Source organism: Apis laboriosa, unplaced genomic scaffold (genome assembly GCF_014066325.1).
Source record: "Apis laboriosa isolate Shangri-la unplaced genomic scaffold, ASM1406632v1 scaffold40_cov151, whole genome shotgun sequence".
In the NCBI taxonomy this organism is placed as follows: domain Eukaryota; kingdom Metazoa; phylum Arthropoda; class Insecta; order Hymenoptera; family Apidae; genus Apis; species Apis laboriosa.
Genome location: NW_025223180.1, coordinates 4,903,583 through 4,926,306, shown reverse-complemented (window position 1 = coordinate 4,926,306; position 22,724 = coordinate 4,903,583). Strand labels below are relative to the sequence as shown.

General features: G+C 39.4%; 2 protein-coding genes across 7 annotated transcripts in view; one reads left to right on the top strand and one right to left on the bottom strand.

Moving 5' to 3' along the window:
• LOC122715971 (COP9 signalosome complex subunit 2) overlaps positions 1 to 16,068 on the top strand; it is a 68,648-nt gene extending 52,580 nt beyond the window's left edge. Inside the window, exon 11 of the mRNA XM_043938607.1 lies at positions 15,977 to 16,068. The gene's annotated coding sequence lies outside the window, so the exon portion shown is untranslated. The remainder of the gene's footprint in view (positions 1 to 15,976) is intronic.
• Positions 1 to 22,724, bottom strand: part of LOC122715972 (lachesin-like) — a 312,154-nt gene that overhangs the window by 6,589 nt on the left and 282,841 nt on the right. The gene's annotated exons all lie outside the window — the stretch shown is intronic.

Genomic DNA, 22,724 nt, shown 5'->3' with positions numbered 1-22,724 from the left:
TGAAGATGTTAAGGGCAAAATTTATATAATAATAGTTGAAGTTAATTAACGAGTAAAGTTACTTCGATCACTTCAATAATTTATCGTTCAAGGTATAATAATAATGGCAAATATTGTAATTCCAAATCGTGGTAGAGGTTATATGAAAAATGGATCAACTATAATAACGAATAAATGTTATTTAATAAGTAATTGTTATAACATAAAATTGTTATAACGTAGTTGGTATGAAAATATTTGACATGTTGAAAAAAAATATTTGACATTTTCCTTTTAATCTTTTTTAATCTTCCATCGTTCATGGATATGAAAGAGATGAAAACAATTCTTAAGATAAAAGTTGCGAATCACGTTCTATTGAATATTTGGAATAATATAAATAGAATTGTGTACATGTATATGAACATTGTATTTTTGAATAATAACTCTCTCTCTCTCTCTCTTGCGATTTCAGGCAATATCATTTTATTCGTGGCCAGTGAATTGGCTCAAACATTTTGTGTAAATAGTTCTGCGAACAAAAAGAATCAATGAAATTTATAGATCAAAAAATTAGTAAAAAAAACACGAATAAATTGGAATTTTAATTTTCGTATGATCAAAAAAACGTTATTATTCTTGAAATGTGTTTGCATAATTTGTAGAACCGAGTATCTACGCGCATAAGATTAAATTAAAATACATATTCACGAGTGATGAGAATTACGATTACGATTATAAAACTTGTTAAGCAGCGTAAGATGCAGGAGAAGTTTAATAAAAAAAAATCTAACTAAACAAAGAATTATTATTCAAGTATTTAAATTTATATAATTTATTAAAGTTAAAGTTAATTCAATATTTGCAATTTTAATTTAAATCATTTGACAGACCCCGACCGACAGACCGATAAATAAATGAACAATGAAAATAAATAATTCCCAATATCTAATTTTAAACATTGTTTCGATCCTTTTAAAATGAGTCAAATATTTTTTACGACAACTACATTATATTACTTATACATTCTCTCCAAGAATAACAACTCTTTCCCGCGATTTCACGAAAGCATCACTTTATTTCTGAATTGGCTCAAACAATCGTAGACCGCGAAGAAACTCGTCAGATAACTCGAATTCCTAGCATTGTTGCCGTATGCAAGCATTCGACCTTCGTTCTCTCGATCGCGCACTTAGGATACGAAACCTATCCGGACCAAGAATATCTCGTTTTCTTCGTCTTTTTCCTTTCGGCATCCCCCAAGGTGTCTTTAGTCTTTCAGCCGGATAAGAACGAGATCTGTCCTTCCTCCGTATCACCCACGCATTCATTTGTCACCCTCATCATCCCCTTCGCCTATATATATATATATATATATATTTATACACACACACATACATATATGTCTAGAGGTAAATGTGGCATTTGTATCAGGGGTTGCCTCGCCCCATCGACGCGTATACATCACGCATGTGGAAGGTAAGAGAAGAATACAGAGGGCTCAGGAGACTAGAAAGCTATCCTTCGTTGACCCTTTTATTCCTCGCAAGGATATTACCCGAACGAAACTGTGCCTCGATCTTGAGCTTTCCTCTTTTTTCCCTCCCTTTTTCCCTTTCCTTTTCTCGCACGCCTCGTTTACCACGTTTCCTTTATCGCGCGAGCGACTCCCTTTTATATTTATAGGCCGAGTTGGTGCATTTTTTTTTTCTTTTTTTTTTCTTTTTTTTTTTTTTCGGTGGAAAAGGGAGAATTCGAATGAAATCGGGGACCAGGAGAGTTCCATCGTTCCGTCGCGGGAAATATGACTCGCAAATTACGTTCCCGAGAAACGAGATTTTATTATCCGCGACGTGGATTTGGTCTCGGGAGTTCATTCGAGCCGCACATTTTTCTCCATTCCCGGACGGATCTATTTATGTCTACTTTGAATTTAGAAGAAAAGGATGGTTCTCTCTCCTTGCCTCCATCTTTCTTTCTTTCTTTTTTCCTTTCTTTTTTTTTTTTTTTTTTTGATTCGAAGATGAGCTTGGGAAGGAAATATTACTACTTTAACTCGATAACGGAAACCGGCCGATGAACCGGAAGTCTCCAGGAACGACGAGGTAACCGGTTCGAGAACGACTCGGTGGCCGTGCAACGACGTTGTACATATGTACTTGTACAAATTTCGTCCACCATAATTCGCGACAACGAAGACTAATAGCCGTGCCGTTCGCCGGTCCATTTATCACGCGAATACACGTGACTTAATGCTCCGTTCGGACGCGGTATAAACACCAGCAGATTTCAGTTAAGACCGATAGCTGATGGATTACACCGTTTTGAAACCGTTCCTTCCTGGCCAAAACCTCGCTCCTTTTTCTTTCCAAGCGTAACAAAGCGTAACGATACATTTTAATTATCGTTGAAAATTGAACAACGTCTTATTGGGAAAGAAATAGAAAAAAAGAAAAGATCCCAACTCCAAATTTACCGTTCAGAATGTTTCTATAATGCATTCTCTTCTCGAGATATTTTATGAATCTTTATTTTCCAATCCACGTACGTAGAGAAGAATGTAAATCGAAAGAAAGATGGTGAAAAAAAAAATTACGCGACAAAAAAATGACGAGACGAAACGTCGTTATTTCCATTCGATAACGCACAATCGGCTAAATTTACACACGTGTCGTAGCCCGGCGTACCTTTCAATGGGAACTCACAGCTTTCGAAGAGATGGGAAGCCGCTTCCCTTTTGCACGGGCATAGGTTACGAAAGCTCGTGAACCACGTCGAGGAATCCGATAATTCGATTTAATCAAATTGTCATCCCGATAAAATTACGATATATATCCATCACACGTGTCCTATCAATTTCACCTTACATACAAAAGCGAAGATTTGCATATAATAATATTCTAAATAATTCCAAATATGTTATTAACGCAAAGTAAAAATATTCCCCCGGACGAATCTTTGTTTTGAATCTACCATCATATTCCTTCTCGAGTCAAATTTCAAATCATTTTCCAAACTCACCAAAATAATAGAATACGAATCTCTAAAGAAGAATCTTAACGAACTTCAACAAAAAGCGAACTACTTAAGAGAGGATCGTTATTTCCATTCGATAACGCACAATCGGCTAAATTTACACGCGTATCATGTGGCTTCCACTCAATCGAGGAAGAGAGATGAGCTTCCACTTCCCTTTTGGAGGCCACGTTACGAAAGGCCTCGTCGAGTCCTCCTCGCCATCGAGAAAGCGGAAGCCGTAAAATCGGGCAGAAACGTCGCTTCTTCTCTTGATCGCCACTTGGAGGCGCCACTTGGTGGAACAGTGGAGGGAGTGAGGGAGGGAAAAAGGGTTTTCGAGGCGGAAGAAACGGTTTTTCTCGGTCTGTTCTAGGGATAAACTAGAATTCTTCGGTGGAGGAGCGTTTCGAAACGCTCTCGTTTCACGCTGCGACTGGCTCCCAGAGTGCTCTTCTTCCTCGTGCGACGAACGGACACGAAGCCACTCGAGCCGCCCTTCCGCCGCCGGAAGTTAAAACGCCGCGTCCAATAACTGTGGGCGCCGTGTCCTCGTCGGCCTCGTTGCCCGCAATTTCTTCTTTTTTTTTTTTTCGGCGGCCTCGCGCTCGAAATCCGCACCCGAATTTATCTTGCTGCGCCTCCACCATGAACTCGAGTTTGAAACTCGAGGCTTTCATCCCTCAAGAGTCGCGCGAATGTTGTAAGAGAAATTGGACATTTGACGTGTGTCACTTTTAAACGATCATAGGATTGATATGGTTGTTTCGTTGTGAGGAGAAGTGAGATTGGAAACATCGTTTCGAAGTGATTATCGAGTGAAAGTAAAATATTATCGGTGCCTCGAGTCTTTTTCATATGAAAGATTCTATAGCGAAAAGATAGATTTTAATTAAAATGAAGAGCAAGTTAAGAGGATATAATTTGGAAACGAATATAAGAAGAATATGCACGTAGTTTGACCGTTAAATTAAATTCGTAAATGTAAAATTATAGGAAATATCTTATATTACAGAAATCTCGAAACGAAAGTTTGACGATTTAAAATTTGATTGTCAGAGATTATAACTGAATCATACATGATACGATCCTATTTTAAACGAGCAAGGTGAGCAACGTGTCTCCTTCTGTTTTCTGAACATCGTAAGAATCAAGAATAAATCGAATTCCCAATCAACGATCCACTTTCAACGTGAATGAATGACGAACTAACGAATAATAACATAATTTTGAATAATTAAGCTCCTCGCTATACTCCTCCGTCTAATTCCCCTAACAATACCGTTCGTTAATCTCGATTTTCAACTTTTGTCGTGAGAGAGAGAGAGAGTTCATTGTTTTGCCGGAGCGTTCTCGTCTCGGGGAGGAGGATTTTGCTGGGGCGAGAAAGAGGAAAAGAGAGAGGGATAAAGTCGAGTCGAGTTTTCAAAAACGCTCGCGAATCTTGTGATCCAGAGCGACTGTGCTCAGCGCACCATCATTATATGCCCGTCGTTCGTCCACCCCGTCATTTCTTTCTTTTTTTTTGCCTTTTTCGGTGAAAACGTTTGACGATTTTTCCTTCGCGAACAACCTGTCGTTACGCCCTCATTGCTGTAACATAATTCCCGTTTGATGCCCTCGAACGGGAGAGATTGAGAGAGAGAGAGAGAGAGAGAGAGAGAGAGAGAGAGAGAGAGAGAGAGAGAGAGACGCTTAATATCGCTCGACTGCGTTATACTACATTGCACATGCTGCGAAAATATGCGCGCGTATTACGGGTGTCCTTTGTCGGCGATCATCATACTCGCGCGAATTCCAAATCCTTCGGTATTTCGGTCTCCCTTTCGAATCGATCAACCGTCTCCCTCTCTTTTTTAATCCTTTTCCGTCCGTTGGAGGTATTTTGTCGAAAATGTTGGAAAAAAATGTTTGAAATAGGGGGGGGGGGGGAAGATGAGAAGCACGAAAACACGGATACTTATTATTATTGAGAATTTAGTTGTGATAGTGTTTGTGGGTTATGGTTAGGAATACAACGTCGCGTGTATCGCGTACCAGAATGTTTTCTTTCATTTTGCGATTCGTATTTTCAGATAAATCTTTTTTTTTTTTTTTTTTCTTCTTCTTCTTTTACACTTTTCGCATTTTCACAGTTGTGTTTGTTGTTGTTGTTGTATTTCTTTGTTCCCGCGTATTCATATTTCAGCGATATAAAAACGGAGTTCGGGATCGAGTCGATGGATCAAATGGATCGAAAAAAGACCTGGCGTCGGTCGAGGCCGAACCGAGGGTTAATCTGAATAAATAACGTGGAGCGTGAATAAACAAAACGGAAAATTTAATCAAACAGACTGAAAACGGAATCTCGTTTAATGCTTCGTTTATCATCGTAGACTTTTTCCACTGATAAAAAAATAAATCGAGGACAGTTGCGGTAAAGAGATCCCTCCAACTGTTCGCAATATGACTCACTTTTATACGAAAACGTGTATATTTTATCATTATCTCATACCACGCGCTAGCGAAATTTTTCAAAAATTGGGTAAACAAATTTGTTTTAAATAAATGAGAAATTGTGAAAAATGTATCCTTTTAACCGCAAGATCTTCAACCGTTGTAACTAATCACCACGACGAACCGGCTATCTGTCGTTTCTGTAACGAAATTTAGGTATCTCTGGCGAATGAACCGCGACTCCCGACCAGACTGATCATCATCATCGACCTAATATCGTAGGCCAGGATAGTTTCAGTGGCGACACGCGAGCAACGCCACTGTAAACCTAATAAATCATCACGGTTTAGCATTCGTGAAAATTATCGATTCCACGTAGATAAATTCGAATGGTATTCGACCAATGGTGCCAGTGATCCGGCAGGGATAAAAGGAAGAAACTTCACCCCGAACAAACGCCAAATCGTGAGGAATTAACCAATTCTTCCCACCCTAGATGTGACCTAGATGACAAGGTTTCGTCCTCGACAAACATGGCCGTGTCGTCGAGAACTTTCCTCGCCTTTGGGACCACACTAGATTCGCGGAGGAGTAAGGATATTAGCATAGAGCTCGTCGCTACCTGGCAATTTACTGCATAAAGCGCACGCTGGAGAACGAAACGGGGACGCAGTAACTACGACCACCTACGAGGGTGAAATGGGGACGGAGAAAGGGTTGCTCGAAAAAGCAAGGACAGAGAGTCCAAGGTTCTTCTTTCCCGTGCAAGAGAAACCAGAGAAATGGACGCACAAGATGGCGATCGATGCAAAGAGAGAAGAGAAGAGAAGAGAAGAGAAGAGAGATTGGATATCAAAGGCTGTAAGGCATTCTCCTTCTACCTTTGTTTCTTCGATGTTTGAAGGGAGAACTCGGTTATGGACGAACCACCTTACGATTCCATTGAGATTCGAACATCGAGATTAAAACAATGGAGACAGAAACGTTTCATCATTACGAAACGAAAGCGTATTATAACTAGTTTTATATCATCGGGATGGGAAAAGTGGGTAAACCGAAAGGCAGCAACGTCGGAGTCGCGGAGCGGGTGAATCGAATCGTTAATATTTCATGAACGGTGGGCGTGACCCTGTGTAATTCCCTATAATTCAGAATCGAACGATGTTGCGTTGGGCACTAGTACTCGATTGTAGGTATAGTAGTAGTTGCTCGTGGACCACCACCACTACCACCACCATCCCCGCTTGATAATCGATTCGCGAAATATTGAAATTCCAATTGCACTGCGATCACCGAAGTTTGTTAGCGTTATCTGCCTTTCCTTTTTGCCCTCGGCTAATGGGATTCGAGCAATAACACGCGGCCCCGTCCATTACCTGGCCGAAAATTGTTTATTTATCGGGGACCGCGGACCCTGATCGACTCTGCTAACGACACGTAACCCTCACCGGGAATGCAGCGAAACTTTAATTAATTCCCCTTTTAATTAATGCGCTGCTGTCTCTGATTTTCGGCTTTATTATGCATTATACGCCCCTACCACCCTCCCCGCCCTCCTCCTCACGGACAAACTTCACAGACACTATTGGAACGGAAAACATTTGCTTGGCGGTAATCAGTATAATAAACTTTGCGCTTATGTTCTAAACATATCTACTTTAGTTTTAAATTTGTAAAAGAGAAGGCAAGGCGAGACATTGCGACAATTTCGGCTTTACTTTTGTTCTTTTATGCAAATATATATTTTTCACACGTTGTACACGTTTATTATAGAGGTACAGGATTGGGTATTAGTTTGGAGAGCTCGTAAAATTCATTTGATCAATATAATTAAATATCTAAGTTAATTTAACTTTAACTTTAATTAGAGAACTTTTCGAATTAATTTAGAACCTTATTAATATATCGTTAATAAGATCATTGCGAGCAATATTCTTCTATAAATAAACCGTATTTATGGCGTAGATTATCTTAAAATTCGATTAAATCTTATTAAAATTTGAAAAACTTTGAACCGCTGTAACTCCGAAGATAGCGACTTCCGGTCGACGAATGAACGATCGTTAGAAGCACGGATCCTTGCCCTTTAAAACGCTTTTTGATTTATCCCGTTACGACTTCCGGTTCCCGAGATATCATCGTCTTAAGAAAAGTGTAACATTCAATCATTTAGTTCAAACTCGATTAAATCCTATTAAAATTAGGAAAACTTTAAACCGTTGTAACTTCGAAAATAATAACTTCCGGTCAACGAACGAACGTTCGTTAGAAGCGCAGAACCTTACCCTTTGAAGCGCTTTTTGAATTATTTCGATACGACTTCCGGTTTCCGAGATATCGTCGTGTAAAGAAAAGTGTAATTTTTAATCGTTTACTATCTGCGTCCTTGTCGCTTGCTCGGACCTCTCGCTCGCACCCCGTCTCACTGACCTATCCCAAACTGCAGACAAGCGACAGACGCGATTCCTAGATAAGTGTAGCGCACGATTCATGGTAGGGCGTAGTACGCATTTCCAGGAAAAAATGTAGGTCACGAGCCCATTCATAATCTCCGCGCGCTATAGAGACGCTATAGAAACTTCGAATCCTTATATCTCGGCAATGGATCGAGATATCGGGATAAATCGAAAAGGGATTTCAACGGCATCGTTTCCTCTATCTTCTGAGCGGGTTTTTGTGACAAAATTTTTAATTTCTCTTCAAGATTTTTCTTTTGTAAAAAGATCGAAGTTTCACTCGTGATTTCGTGCGAATGTTTCGTGATGTAAAGTGTGTACGTAAAAAATATATAAAGACGTAATTTAACTTACGTTTTATATTTGGCATTTCCGCGCTCGCACGGAGGAATTACTCCGTTTTATCTCTAAAAGAACACCGTTCTTTTATCATCTTTTTCCGATTCGTTTTATCATCGTCAGCCTCGATTCTCGAGAAAGAATCGTCGCCACGTCAAAAAAGAAAAAAAAGAAAAAAAAAAAGGAAAAAAAATCGAAGGGAAAAAGGCAAAAAGAGTTTAAGGCCGGAGGAAAGAAGGAGAGGAACAAGCGACGTTTAAGCTTTTCACGGGTCGGAACGTCGTTATCAAGCCTGGTGACATGAAACTCGGAAAAGGTATCGTTTTCTCGCCGGAGGCGGTGTCGCGCGCCATCCCGCCGCCGAGCGAAACTTTTTCATCAAATTTATCGAGGAACGCCCTGGGCTGTGCACCCACGCTTCGCTTCAAAACCTGTTCGGCGGTCAAAGTCTCTTAAACCAGGTCCCCGAAACCGGGTTCTACTCCCTGCCCGCAGCTGTTCAACCACTATGCTCCCGATTCTCCCTCATTTTCGTCTCCCTTCCCTCCCCTCGTTTAACCATTTTCTGACGAATATCCGCATTATGGATGGAGTGAAAAAAATTCTACAAAGAAACATTTGTTAAAAAAGAGAAAGTTATTGAAAACAAATCTAATCTTTATGCACGTTAAAAAATATTTATTATAAGAAGTTTCGAGAAGCAAACAAGAATTTTGTCTCCGTGTTTCGTTTCGTTCTAAATTCGGCGATGAATCTGAATTTGTAATATTTAACGACGATTATATATCAAATCCTCCTTGATAATCTTCTCTAAATAGAGAAAAATGGCGGCGGTGATTTTTTTTTTTTTTTTGCGAATTCATGAATTCTCACCAGCCGAAACGTACGTTTCTCCTAAGATAGCTTCCTTAAATATTCCGCACACGGGGTTAGAAGCCAAAAACTGTGGTCGTTATCGTAAACAGTCGTTTGTCGGCGAAACGACTTTTCGCGGAAATTCAGCCGCGGTATTCCGGTGACGAAATTTTACTGGAACGTCGAAATCAGGTTGGCCGATCGGGTGGACGAAAAAAATCCATTGAAAATCGTCGTCGAAAGAAATCTTGAACACCGTCGTCGTTCTCCGCTAAATAATACTCGTTATAAAACGAATATTCGTATCCAATTTCCAGAAGGGAGGCAAGGTTCAAACCAAGCAGGGTCCGCTTGAAAGGCTCTCCTCTCTCCTCGAGGAAAACGAAGCAGAACGTGCTCGAGAACGAAAGGTTCGAGAGAAAACGTTCCCATCGTTGAACGTTCAATTTCTCGGGACGGGAGGAAACGGCATTTCCTCGGTCCGTGACCGTCTCAAAGGGGGAAAAATTTTCGAAATAGCGAAACAAGGTGTCAGGAAATTCCACGGATGAGGGGCAATTTTCGCGGGATGACAGTTCCAGTCAGGATCGGGACACCCCCTTGACCCTGGAAACTCGAACCGTGTCGATACCCGCGCGGAATATCCCTTTGACGTTCGAGGGAGAGAAGGCCTCCATCCACATTACTCCGAAAAACAATTCACCTTAACCCTCTGCATATTTCAAACCCCTACGTACCCCTCGATAACGTCCCTTTCTCCCGCCTTCTTATTTCCTTTCTACGTGTACAGCGCGCACAATCGGAACGAGAGCGGGAGAGGGGTGAAACTCGCGAGAGATTTCGAGATCGATCACCCCCACGCACAGCTCTCGAGCTGTGTGGAAAATCGAGCGAGCACGCAAAGCTGTGTGGAGGAAGGGAGGGGGAAAGAAAATGCATAAACGCGGCGCGAAACGTCCGGGATGATGAAGTCGCCGTTTATACTTTATATCGTATGCATGAAATTTTTGGATCCCGAGAGTCGCCTTTATTGCGCCACGGGAAAGTATACGAGTCTCCGTGGAAGCTTACATTCTTTATGGATAGGAACGGGCCGCGGAAACCGCGATATATCCGCGCACAGCCACGGCTTACATCGTGTTAAGCTCGTGCCTCGCCGCTACGAAGAAGCTTCGGAAACGTAGTTGCTCGCTCGAGTTTTCCGCGGCGAAGACGAATCGACCGAGAGAGAAAGAGAGAGATCCGTTTCTTTTGCGCCGCGACCCCTCTGCGCCGTGGCGGTAACGCACTATCCCCGGGGGATATTTTATTCGTCGTTTCCTCGAGAAAACGCAGAGGTGTAGAGGTGTATCTGGTAATTTTGAAGGGAATAAGCGCCCGAAGGAGCGTGTTTTGCGAGATTTCTTGATGAATAAATGGTAAAAATGGCAATCTTTTTATTTCGGTAGTTTATTTTATAGGTGTTGCTAATATAGCGATTCGAGTAAATATTTCATAATGGTGCTTTTACGGTTATTAATGGCGGAATTATAATTATTCTTTCGTTCGTATATAACTTGAAATAATAGGTTTTTTAAATTGGACTCTTTTTACCGAACGTATTTTGATGTAATAAGCAACAGAGAAGAAAACCCACAACAGTAAGAAGATCTACAATTTTTGAATACTTTTTCTAAATTATCATTTTTTTACGCTTCTTTGTAAAATTCGAAATTCGAAATTTTAACATCAATAGAAAATTTATTTGAGAGAGAATTTAATTGGAAATTTGGTTATACTTCTTTCACAAAAAATAGACGAATAAATTTTGCATGGGACACGCTCTTTTGAAAAAAAAAAGATACGATATACAAAGTTTTAAACAAGGTCACGTTAGATCTTTTTCTCGTAAAACGATACGCAAATCGATAAAAGTTTTCTCATCGATTATCATTAAGCTAAAAGCACGAGATGGTCGAAAAGCTGTTACAACCTTTAACGCTATATTCGGAGAAGAAAAATTTAAGATTATAGAAACTAATACGTATAAAACTATTCGATCTTATTTTTCTCAAAGCGTGATAAATCTCTATAAAAATAATTTACTGTATCTAATATAAAATTAAATTGCAAAATGAAATCGCGCGTAATTTAATAAACATAAGCTTCGCCTATATTTATATATCTTTGCGTATCTACCTTTGCGTATCTACCAACTTTTGCTATCCGGAATTCTCAATCCCTTAAATTTTCCATCCGTACTTCGTCCGTATACATCGTGATAAAATCCACGCGACCACTTCCCTCTCGACGATAATTCGCCGGTTTTAATCTCGCAGAAAGAGATCCACCGGTGTAGATAAACGCGTTAGCCGGACGTAAACAATAAATCGTCGAGATAAATAAAATCCAGTTTTCGAGGCACGATGGAAGCTCGTCCCGTGAAATATCAGAGAAAGAGGAAGGGAGAGAAAAGGGGATGAAATTTGTCGCGTCACTTAGCGTTATTGGCTTTCTCAGTTGCGCAAAAATTAACGCGTTTCGAGCATAATTGTTAGCGGCCGTTTCTGCGAAACGTTGCTTTCACCCTCTTCCCCCACCCCTCTCTCTTTGCCCCTTCGTTGGCGCGCGACAGCAGTTTTTCCGCGCCCTGCCTTTTTTCGTTTGCGAAAACGAGTTTTCCCCGGCAGCACGTTTTATCGCGCGAAAAATGAAGACGAAGGGCAAGACCGTTTCTTTTTTTTTTTTTTTTTTCCCCTCCCCTTCCTCTCCACCGTTGTTGAACATAATTGCATAGAAGGCGAGCTTGTAACGCGAGACACTGCCGCTTGTAACCGGCGGCATAACTGGAAACATTGGCCTTATTTTTTCTTTTCACGCCGCTTGCGAATCTGCTCTCGCGTTTCACGCGAGAAAAGTGGTGGCGAGGGGGAAAAAAAGGGGGAAAGAGGGGGTGCTGCCCTCTTTTCGCTCCTACTCGAGATTTCTCTTGAATCACCAAGGGCGTGAATATGTTTTGAGAATATGTATGATTCTTGAGAGCTTATTTCGGAAGTTATTTTTTTTTCGTTGAAAGTGAAATTTGCTGTTGGATAATTTTTTTTTTTTTTCTTTTTTGGAGCAGTTAGAATTTTAACAGGCTAACGCTGTTGAATTATATTTATAAATATATAATAATCTCGTAGACGTAATAAATATATTAGGATTAGAGTCAAGAACACTTAGCTTTATTTTTTATTATTATTATTATTGTTGTTGTTGCTGCTGGTAAAATGATAGATCCGATGTCAAATCTCTACTTCAACGATTTCGTGACTTGATCTTCATCATTGCAACTCGAATAACCACAACAGCTCGGTTGAGCAGCTTCAGCATCTACTATATTATCCATTGGCCGCGGATCACTCTCGTACGAGTAATTAACGAACAGCACCTGGCCTAACGTTTCAAGTTCCATTCTGTTAATTTTCTAGTCCCCTAGTAGCTTTGGCCTCTCAGTATTGGCTCACAAATACGCCGAGGCTGAGGCTGCGGTTGAACAGCACTGCTTCAGCTTTTATTGGATCTACTATTATTTGTGGTTATCCTTGCGATCGCTCATATTATTCATTCGGCGATCAGAATACAATTATTTAGTTTACTTTAGCCTACTTAGGTTTTTTTCAGTGTTGTGAATCAACTTTTTGATTATATTTGCGACGAAGGTAGAAAGAAGACGAAGGAAGAACGGAGAGGAATTCGAACGATTGTCAATTTGTCCCGATTTAATCCCTTCGAACGAATACCCTTTGTTTGAAGCGATTTGCGATAAAGTAGATAAATTTCAATGGTTATGGGGCCGGGGAGCCGTTGCTTTTTAAAAAGCTTCTGGATAGGTCTATCGATGGCCGCGAGCAACAGGTGTATTTCCCTTGCTTCTTGCGCGTCGTAGCGTGATAGACAGCGATAAAAAAATTTCTGATAATACTCCCTTCCCTCCCTGCTCGATTTTATATAATTATAATACTTTTTTAATTATAATACTTTTTTAAACGTCTTTGATTAATTGTAACTGGCAATGACGATTCTAATTAACGAATTGCGTCAACAATGTGTCAATATCATCGTAACCTGTTCTTCGATAGATTTGTATTCTATTATAATGATCTTCTTTCAAAATTCTTTTTCGAGAACACGTAAAAGTGAAAAGAATTGTAACAGATATTTCTACTAGTACTTCATTTTATTAAAGTTTCAAAATACTATTACGAAAGGAAAGGGTGTATTTGAGTGTGTCTGAAAAGCTTCGAAAAATAAAGTTTCGAATGATAGTTACTCTTAAACGTAGTTGTTGTTTCATTTTCAAAAAATTACTTTCCATAATCTTCCAATATATTTTTACCCTCGAATTAATTTAGATAGACGAAGATGTTTGGCATCCTTCGAATAATGTATCTACCTCGCGCGATATCTCACAAAAATATATATCACAGTGATAACTCAATCTCGAAACACTATACTATATTCTCCCTCCTTTCAGGTGATCGGTCAATAATCGATCTATTGTGTTTAATTCGAAGCGATTTCCCCGATCGCGAAACATCCCATCCTCGCGCGTAACCCTATCGCGCAACAGGTACCGTTTTTCTCCTTTTCCTCCCCTCCCTCCCCACCCCCCTCCGCTCGAATCTTGTTTCCCGCTCGACGTCACCATGATTGATGATCGATATCGAATAACTTGGAAATTTAATATCAATATTATGCCGGCGGGAACGGGAGCCCGGAGATTCCACGAATGAATGGTGATCCGGGGATGATAAGCGATTCAATTTCACCGCAAACATCGATTCCGCGTCTCGTTTATTTCCAAACTTCGCCGCTTTAAGGCGGAAGAGTCGCTTACACCAGCCGGAAAACACTCTAACGCTTCAATGAGACGAATCGGCAAAGTATAAATAAAATAAATAAATAAATAAATAAAAAACGATATTCGTGCGTGATCGATGATAGTTGCAGAAGAAAGTTATTAAACTCAGGTTACGTCGGTTTCTTGCTCTGCAACGTGCAAGACCAATGCTTTAATGTTTTCTCTCTTACTATTTACGAGTTATGAAAATTAAATGGATCCATAAGGATACTTCGCTCTTTTCTTTTTCATTGTTTGCAAGCAGAGAGAGAGAGAGAGAGAGAGAGAGAGGGAGGGAAGAAAGATCCTTTCTTCGATATTATCGGCCTCACGCTTGTTTATTCGTCGATCTGACGACTCGTCGAGTATCGAGAGTTTAGGCATCGAAGATACGGAAACGGTTTCAATTTTGGGGAAACGTAGTAGTGGAACGATTTAATCTGGCGAACGTACGCGTCGCTCGTCCATCACGGATCATTTTCATCCGGATTCGATGGGAAAATACGCGGGGGCGTTTATGCGTGTACCCGGTCCAAGACTCGTGTATTTGCTCGACAAATTTATCAGTATATCGCCGCCGATCGCAGTAAAACAACGTTACACATACCGGGGATTCTTCGTGAAAGAGAATTCCGGCTTTGCCGTCTGTTTTTCGATATTCTGTCAACGATGCAGATTTTTAATTCCTTTTTTTTTTTTTTTTTTTTTTGTCATTTTTATATCGACACGACCGATTTCTTTCTTTCTTTTTTTCGATCATGAAACATAATCTTCCACGGGGAAAGAAGGGGATCAAGAATTACTCGCTGAAAGACGGATTTACGGGGAAAGTTGGCCGGTGGAAAATGTGGAGGGAGGCGAGTTAATTGTCGCTCGCTCGGAAAGAAACACGGTGGCGAAGGTGTTGGCTAATGGGCATTAAGCGGTCGCTAAGTCACCGTGATTAGCTTCTCGACAACGGTGAGTTTATAAGCAGGACTTGTTTAGTCCTTCCGGATACCGGGGATTACCAGCTACTCCGCTCGTTCGAGTCCGCCTTGATCGAAAGAATTTAATCTGCGTCGTTGCTAATTTTAAAGAAAGTTAAAGTATTTATCTAAATTGTATCGCAAAAGTGAAGAGACGACGAGCATGATCATGGTACACACCTATACGTATCGTTTATTTGCAATATTGATATAATCTAAAAATTATAATTTTCGAGGAACGATTCGAATCTCTCTAAGAACGAAGTTAAGTTCACTTTTTCATCCTCCAACATATCGATTCGATTATATTTTCCTCGTGCTTGATTAAATCACTCGTTACGTAATAAATAAATAAACTCTTATCAAAAGAAGAAGAAAACAAGTCTTGCGAGCCTTGAAATTTTTTCCCTCCCGTCACGAGATATATAGAACATGAAGTTAAACGCGCAAGAACGGATTAATAAGAAAATTACAAAGAGCAGTTGAGAATCTGAAATATCCTCGAGGAGTTGAACGAAGAGAATTCGAGAGTCTCGCGGGAAGAAAGTCGTCTCGAAGAGTACTGCGGAAACGTGGCCCGTTTAACCAACGCGTCTCACCTGCACACCCCTCTCGCCCAAAGGAAGAAGACGCGCTCGCGAGAAAGAAGAAGAAGAAGAAGAAGGAACAGAGAGGCATAGAATGTGAGGGGTGAGAGAAGAGGGAAAACGGGAAACAGAGCGGCAACGAGAATGCATTTGGGTGTAGCACGAGCGAGCTACCTATTTACTGCTCGTCAGCCGGCGCGCCTTGGAACACCCGGAAATTGAGATTAAACGCCGCTCCTACCCGTACCAGATACACACACGGACACACGCCACTGTGATCCTTGTTAACGTTACCACCACCGTGTCGAACCTTGGAAATTCGAAGCCGACACAGTCCCGAATTTTCGTCTCAGACTCGTGGCTCGAGATTTTGGAGAAAGGGGCACGTCGCTCGTGTCTTGAAGAGGGAGAATATTTTGATATTTGGTTTTTTTTTTTTTTCAATTAAATCCGAAGTATTTTATGTTTATGTTTCAGATGCAATTCGAGATTTTGAACAAAGGGCACGTCGCTCGAAGAGGGAAAATATTTTGATATTCGGTTTGAGAAAATTCGATCGACAGAAGGATTAATGATAGAGATTTTTTTTTTTAATTATGAATTTTGTTATTTTTTTTTTTTTTTTTCAATTAAATTCGAAGTATTCTATATTTACGTTTCAGATACGATTCGAGATTTTGGACAAGGGGTACGTCGCTCGTATCTTGAAGAGGGAGAATATTTTGATATTTGGTTTTTCTTTTTTTTTCAATTAAATTCGAAGTATTCTATATTTACGTTTCAGATGCGACTCGAGATTTTGGACAAGGGGCACGTCGCTCGTGTTTTGAAGAGGGAGAATATTTTGATATTTGGTTCGAAAAAATTCGATCGACAGAAGGATTAATGATAGAGATTTTTTTTTTTTAACTATGAATTTAATTCTTTTTTTTTTTTTCGGTTAAATTCGAATTCTATATTTACGTTTCAGATGCGACTCGAGATTTTGGACGCGGGTCGTGTGTCAAACGTTTTGATATTCCCTCGAAATCGAGAATTCGATTGACAGAGAGATTAATGGGAGATATGTTTTTAAGGATTTTCTTTTTTATTTTGCTTTTTTTTTGCGGATGATGAATTTTGCTGTTATTCTTTGGTTAAATTCGTTAAAGTATCTTTGAGGTGGTTTGATATTCGGCAAACGGAATAATTATTTCGATTAAAAATTAATTATTTCGAGAATTTGATTGATTCAGCGAGTATAAGAGATGATTCATTTATTCGTGTTTTGAACGAGAAAGGTATTTCAATTTTTCAATGATAAGATCAATAGAGTTTACTTGTTTTTTTTAATTTGATTCTTGGATAATTGTTGTAGCTCAAGCTTCCTGAACAAAGATTCAGAATCTGGACGAAGAAATCTACGACGAGAAAATTAAACATCTTAACGTATTCACCTTAATAAAATGAGAATGTTGGTTAAGAAAACGGGGAATCAAAATCAATACCACAGAATCCACTGTTCCACTATTAGGAAACGTGCTATAGTTAAAATTAAACAAAAGAAAAGATAGATATCTTCGCATGCAACGAAGGAAACGATTATAGAAAATACACATTCATAAGAAAATATATCGATTAAACGAAAGATATGAAACATTAATAACAACTATGAAAACATTAATAACAATAATCATAAAATTATAAATCATAATTATATAAGATAAGATCTTTAATTTTCGACATAAAAACGAAAAAAAAAAACAAAATTTACAATGAATGCAGATCAAATAATAAACAAATGATACAATCTAAAATAAAATATGTACAAAAATTAATTCATCATAGAATCGTTATTCCGTATCTATCATTCAAAAGTGTTCAATCAGTGTGAGAACTATTTCGATTTTTCCAGAAAATAATCTTTTAGAAGAATTTGATTCGAGTAATAGAGAGATCTGTAGCGTATGTTTTTTCTTTTTTCTTTTCTTTCTTTTTTTTTTCTTTTTTCAGCGACGAACCGTCATTTTTTTTTGATTTTTGTTCTTGGATAATTTTTTATACCAATTCGTTTTGTCACCAACATCTCACTCTCGGGTTTTTCAATTTCATTGTGAATAGGAGCAGCAAAATTTCCGCGCCAATTGCGGCACGATCTGGAAAACAATTATACCTGTGACGTAGCGAACGAGAATTCGCGCGATGACATACAACCATTTGTAAAATTCTCAAATAAAAACCGCCACGATCTGAATGGAGCCACGGGCTCGAGAAATCTGTTTGCGAACAAAGAGAACCGCATCAGCGATCACCATTTTTTTCCGTTTGCTTTTTCCGAATTTTTCTCTTCGATACTTTTTCCCCTTCGCTCTTTTTTTCTTTTTTTTCTTTTTTTTCCCTTCTATATATCGCAGAAGTGCGATGATTGACGAACGTAAAAAAGAAGTAGAGGGAAAAAAAAAAAAAAAGAATAGCAGAATCAAACAATTCATCCCGCAAGACTCAAAAATGAATAAATACATACGAAATAGATGCAGTCGACGCGACACGGCAGCATGGTGATTTTTGTTCAAAGAGAATAAAATTGATCTTTAAATGTTATTTAAACGATTCAATCTAGGAAAAAGTTTGCAACTTCGTTCGAGATATCGTGTAGAAAATAATAATTTGGAAAAAATTTTATGCCGATTATCGTACGCAAATAACATTCCTAAAACCCACTATTAGTTGTTCTACTAAAAAAATTTCCAATTCAATTTTAAATTACTTGGGATACGAACAAAAATCGTTATCGTACCCAATACCAAGAATGCTAACAGCGTATCAGGAATATCCGCAAAAATCGTAAAAAAACAACGTAATAACGTTGTTCGTTCGCAGCAGCATTAAGAGCAGGTCGTTGCAAGTAGTTGCAATAGTTTTCCAGACCATCCACCCACCTATCCACCCTACCTACGTGGCTGAAACGAGGGTCGAATGCGCGGCGAGGAGATGTTCTTTAAGGGGAAAAGAGCGTGGAGATAGCGCTTCCGGGGGGGAGGGAACGCAATCGCGGGGAAAACCGCGATCAAAACTGGTGTTTAGAGCAACACTGAAACGTTGCAAAACGTTCCCTTCCCCCTTTCACGATCCCCCGATGCTTTCGATCGAAACGGGCACACGGTTTTCGAGACGCGAATTCGTCGCCGACTTTGTCGCCGAGACCAACTTCCCACCCCTTTCGTGATATTATGATATTATGCACGGCGTTTGTATTTACATTTTCGCGCGATACAAAACTCGAGGAAAATTACGAAGGAGGAGGAGGAGGAGGAGGAGGAATATTTGAAAATTTGGAGTTGGAGGGAAAGAAGGGGGGAGGATGGAGCAGCGAGGATGACGATGATCGTCGAGCGAATTTTCTTGAGGGGAGGGGAACGAGAGAAGGGAGAGAAGATAGAGTGGAAGTTTATCGTCGGTCAACCGATGTTAATGCTAAGAGCGCGCGGGAAAATTGAGATTGGACTGCATTTCCGGGAGAGATGGCGTGTTCTACCGTGCGCACAGAGAGATCCACAGGGTTCTTGTTAGAGGGAGCGAGGGGGGGGGGAGGGAGGGGAGGGCCCGTATATACTAAGTGTCCACGAAATTTCAAGGAATCGAGGATGCCCGGCGTGGCAGCCATTAGCAGCATCAACCGCTCGTGAGATTACATTGCGTTCATAGATTAGATGCGCCAGTATGCAGAACCGCTAATGCTTTTTGTCCGGGCGCCCCCGATACCGTCTACGAAATACGAATTTTCGAGATGCTGATGGAAATTGCTGCCAACTGTTCGCGTTAGATATAATCCATTTTACTAGCAGCGAACAACTTCCCCCTAGTATCTAGAATTTCATTTTCTTCTTAAAAAAAAAAAAAAAAAAAAAAAAAAAAAAAAAAAAAAAAAGATCCTCATCACCTTGGATACGGATTTAATTTAAAGGAAATTTCCATATTGACTCGATTTGTTGTTGTTATTATTTTTTTTCCTGTTAATCGCGAAATCGAAAAATAATATTGCGTTCAAAAATCGAGATATTTCGCGTAAAAATTCATTCATTTCGTATACGTATTTTTTTTCTCCGTCCCCTCCTCTTTATTCTTTATACGTAGTATGCGTGTTATTATACGCGTCGTTACGTATGTATCGTATATTTTTATAAAAAAAAATTTTACAAAAAAAAGTCACTTGGAAAATTGAATTAATTCAAAAAGATACGTAACATATTCATTTATATGTATATCTATAAATAAAATATGGACACATTGTATATGTACATATAATACACAATTATTAAAATATATCTTATAATGTGTACGATATTTAATCTACAAAAAACACTTTTTTTCAAACGAAATATATTTATCGATTAGTATCATCCCCTTCGTCGAGATCGTAATTAACCAGAGAACGATCGTTTCGTTCAAGAGAGAAGGTGAAAATTATCTACGAGAAAGAGAGAGAGGGGAGGAAGGGACACCATTTGAATAAGTCTTTATCGTGTTGCTTAAAGGCGGCACGGATTTTCGCGCATTGTTTCCGAACCACTAGCCCCCCCAAAGTGGCGGAGTGGCGCGATACGCGTCGCGGCCCTTAATCCCGTTTTATGCAAGGAACGTTCGCGCCGTTAAATTGTCCAATCCGCAACAAGTTATTTAAAGTCTGGTTGCACGAAACGTCGCAATTAAACTCCTCGTTGCTTAGCCCGGCTCGCGTGCAAAACGGCATTTCGTAACCGGACCAGACTATGATGTAACGTCTTCGTCGCGGTTTCGCTCCGCCAATTTCTTATCCCATTCTTCGTTTACGCGCCGCTCCCTCTCAAACTCGTTTGCCAATTACTCAATTAATCGGCAATTCATTAATTTCTCTCTTGTCTTTATTTCCATTCGAATAATCCAATTCGAATCTTTTTCCTTTTTCCAATTCTTGTTCGTAATTTTTAACGATAAATATGAAGACTCGCGATATGGAATTCAAATCAAACTTAATTCTCCTAAGCCATATGGTTTTTCATTAATCATAGTCTGCATAATTTTATTATTCTTATTCTGATTCATTATTTTTGGACTTTAAAATATCTTAAAAAATAAACAATAAAAATAAAAATTTAACGAGGAAGTCAAAGAGAATGACAGTTTCGCCTGGAAATCCATAATGCTGGCGAAGGAAATTAAAATTCGTTTCAGAGGATACAACATCCACGATATATCTCCATTTATTCATTCGTTTTAACGGTTATATGTAATGATTATTTCGTTAAAATTTATATAGTTTTATTGAAAAAAATTCGAGTTAACAATTGGCAAGTGATTTTGTTTTATATTGTGGGAAAAAAGAAAATGAGTTAAGAAGGACACCCGGCAACGAGTTCAGAATCGCCGATTTTCGTGAACACGTACGAAACGATAACCTAAAAGTGACGACCCGCCACCACCTGCTTCTACCTCGTTTCCTTTACACCTGGGATAATGCTCGAGAGGGGATGTAGTTAATATTAACGGCACGCTATAGAAGCGACGCGTGTTGTTCCTACGTAATTTCCTACTAAACGTACTAAGGGATGCCCATGCATATTTCAAAACGCCACCCACGACGCGCCCTCGACCTGTCTATCGGTGTTGCCCGTGTCTTTGACGCTGCTCCGAATTTCGAGACACAGCCATTGGCTTCGAAACGAATAAGTGGATGTCGTTTAACGTGGCTCCGCGATTTTCGGCCAAAGTCAAGGGAATTCTTCAGGGGATCGAGGTTCGTTGAATATCGTGATTGATGAATTGGAGAGAATCGTGGTTATTATTCAAATCGATATTTAAATATTCTAGATTCACGACACTGGTAAAACATCAAGTTTAACTTTAACAATGAAAGAATTTAAACAAGTTTATTTGTAATAATTTTTAAATTATTGCTTTGATTTAAGAAGTTAAGAAAAAAGGAAAGATATATTCTCACGATAATTATTAATGAACGAGTTGATGAATTTTTATTTCAATCTTTGGCGAATTTTTTTCAGTTTGAAACTGCCCATCATCAAAATGTCGAAGCCGGATTTACTCTTACTCTAAAGATTTCAATTTTGTATCTAATTAAACGAATTTAAAAAATAAAATCATATTACATTTTTATATCATTAAATTATTAAATGTCGATCAAGTTTCTCTACGGAAATACTGCAGCAGGTATATTCTCTTTCGTCTATGGCAATGCAACGTATGCAATTGTATAGTGAGTCATAAGAAAGCCGGCGAGATTGCAGGTGTTGCAACGACCGCCTCGGCATGGACTCGTTTCACTATTTTATTAGATTAGACACTTATGCTCGTGCGACAGAGGAACAAGTGTCGACCAAAGGAAATGCATTAAGATGGAACGAGTTTGCCGTTTCCGGATACGTAAAGCAAACACGTCGAGAAGGCATCGTTGCATCTTTAATGCGTCGTGTTACGTCGATCGATCGAACGATCTCGTCGAAAAATATTATTCGATTTTGTTTCCATTTTTTTCATATACGAAAGAAAAAAAAACAATTCAAATACTCGAATGTATATATCTATATACTTTACATAAACTGTAAAATAATATTTCAATCTTAGGAATTTTAAGAATCGCGAAAGAAAAATCGAGATTATTCGAGTATTCGAATTACAAATATTTAATAATATTCAAATATTTACACTGAAATTCAAATATTCGAATATTCACACGTATATATATTGTCAAATCAAAATTTCAAAGTATCTTGTAACAAGTACTATCTTCGATCTGTCCGAGTAATAATAATAAAAGCATCGATCTTGGACACGTTTCAACCTTCGAACTTCACATATCACAGCATGAGATCGTGATCATTTGATCCGACATAATCGCGCAAACGACAGCAATTTCCACGGGAGAGATCGTTCGAGCCGATCCTTTCTCGTTATCTAGATTCTAGATACGCGCTCCGTTGTAAAAATATCTCCGGGTTCACACCCCTTTATCGAACTTTGTCCGTTCGATGGCGGACTTTCGCACGTTTCGCCAATGTTAGCTACATACGTCCGGCAAATCCTGGCCACACTCGCGGCCGCGTACGTGCCCGCCGACTTTCTCTCGAGCTTTCGCGCCCGAGTGTTCCCCTCGCCATTCGCGCCGCGTGTAAAATTTCAAACGCATTTTCCTTCAGAAACGTAGTTTAAACGCTGCACAATTGGTCACGTTTGGTTGCTGCGGCGATTGTAG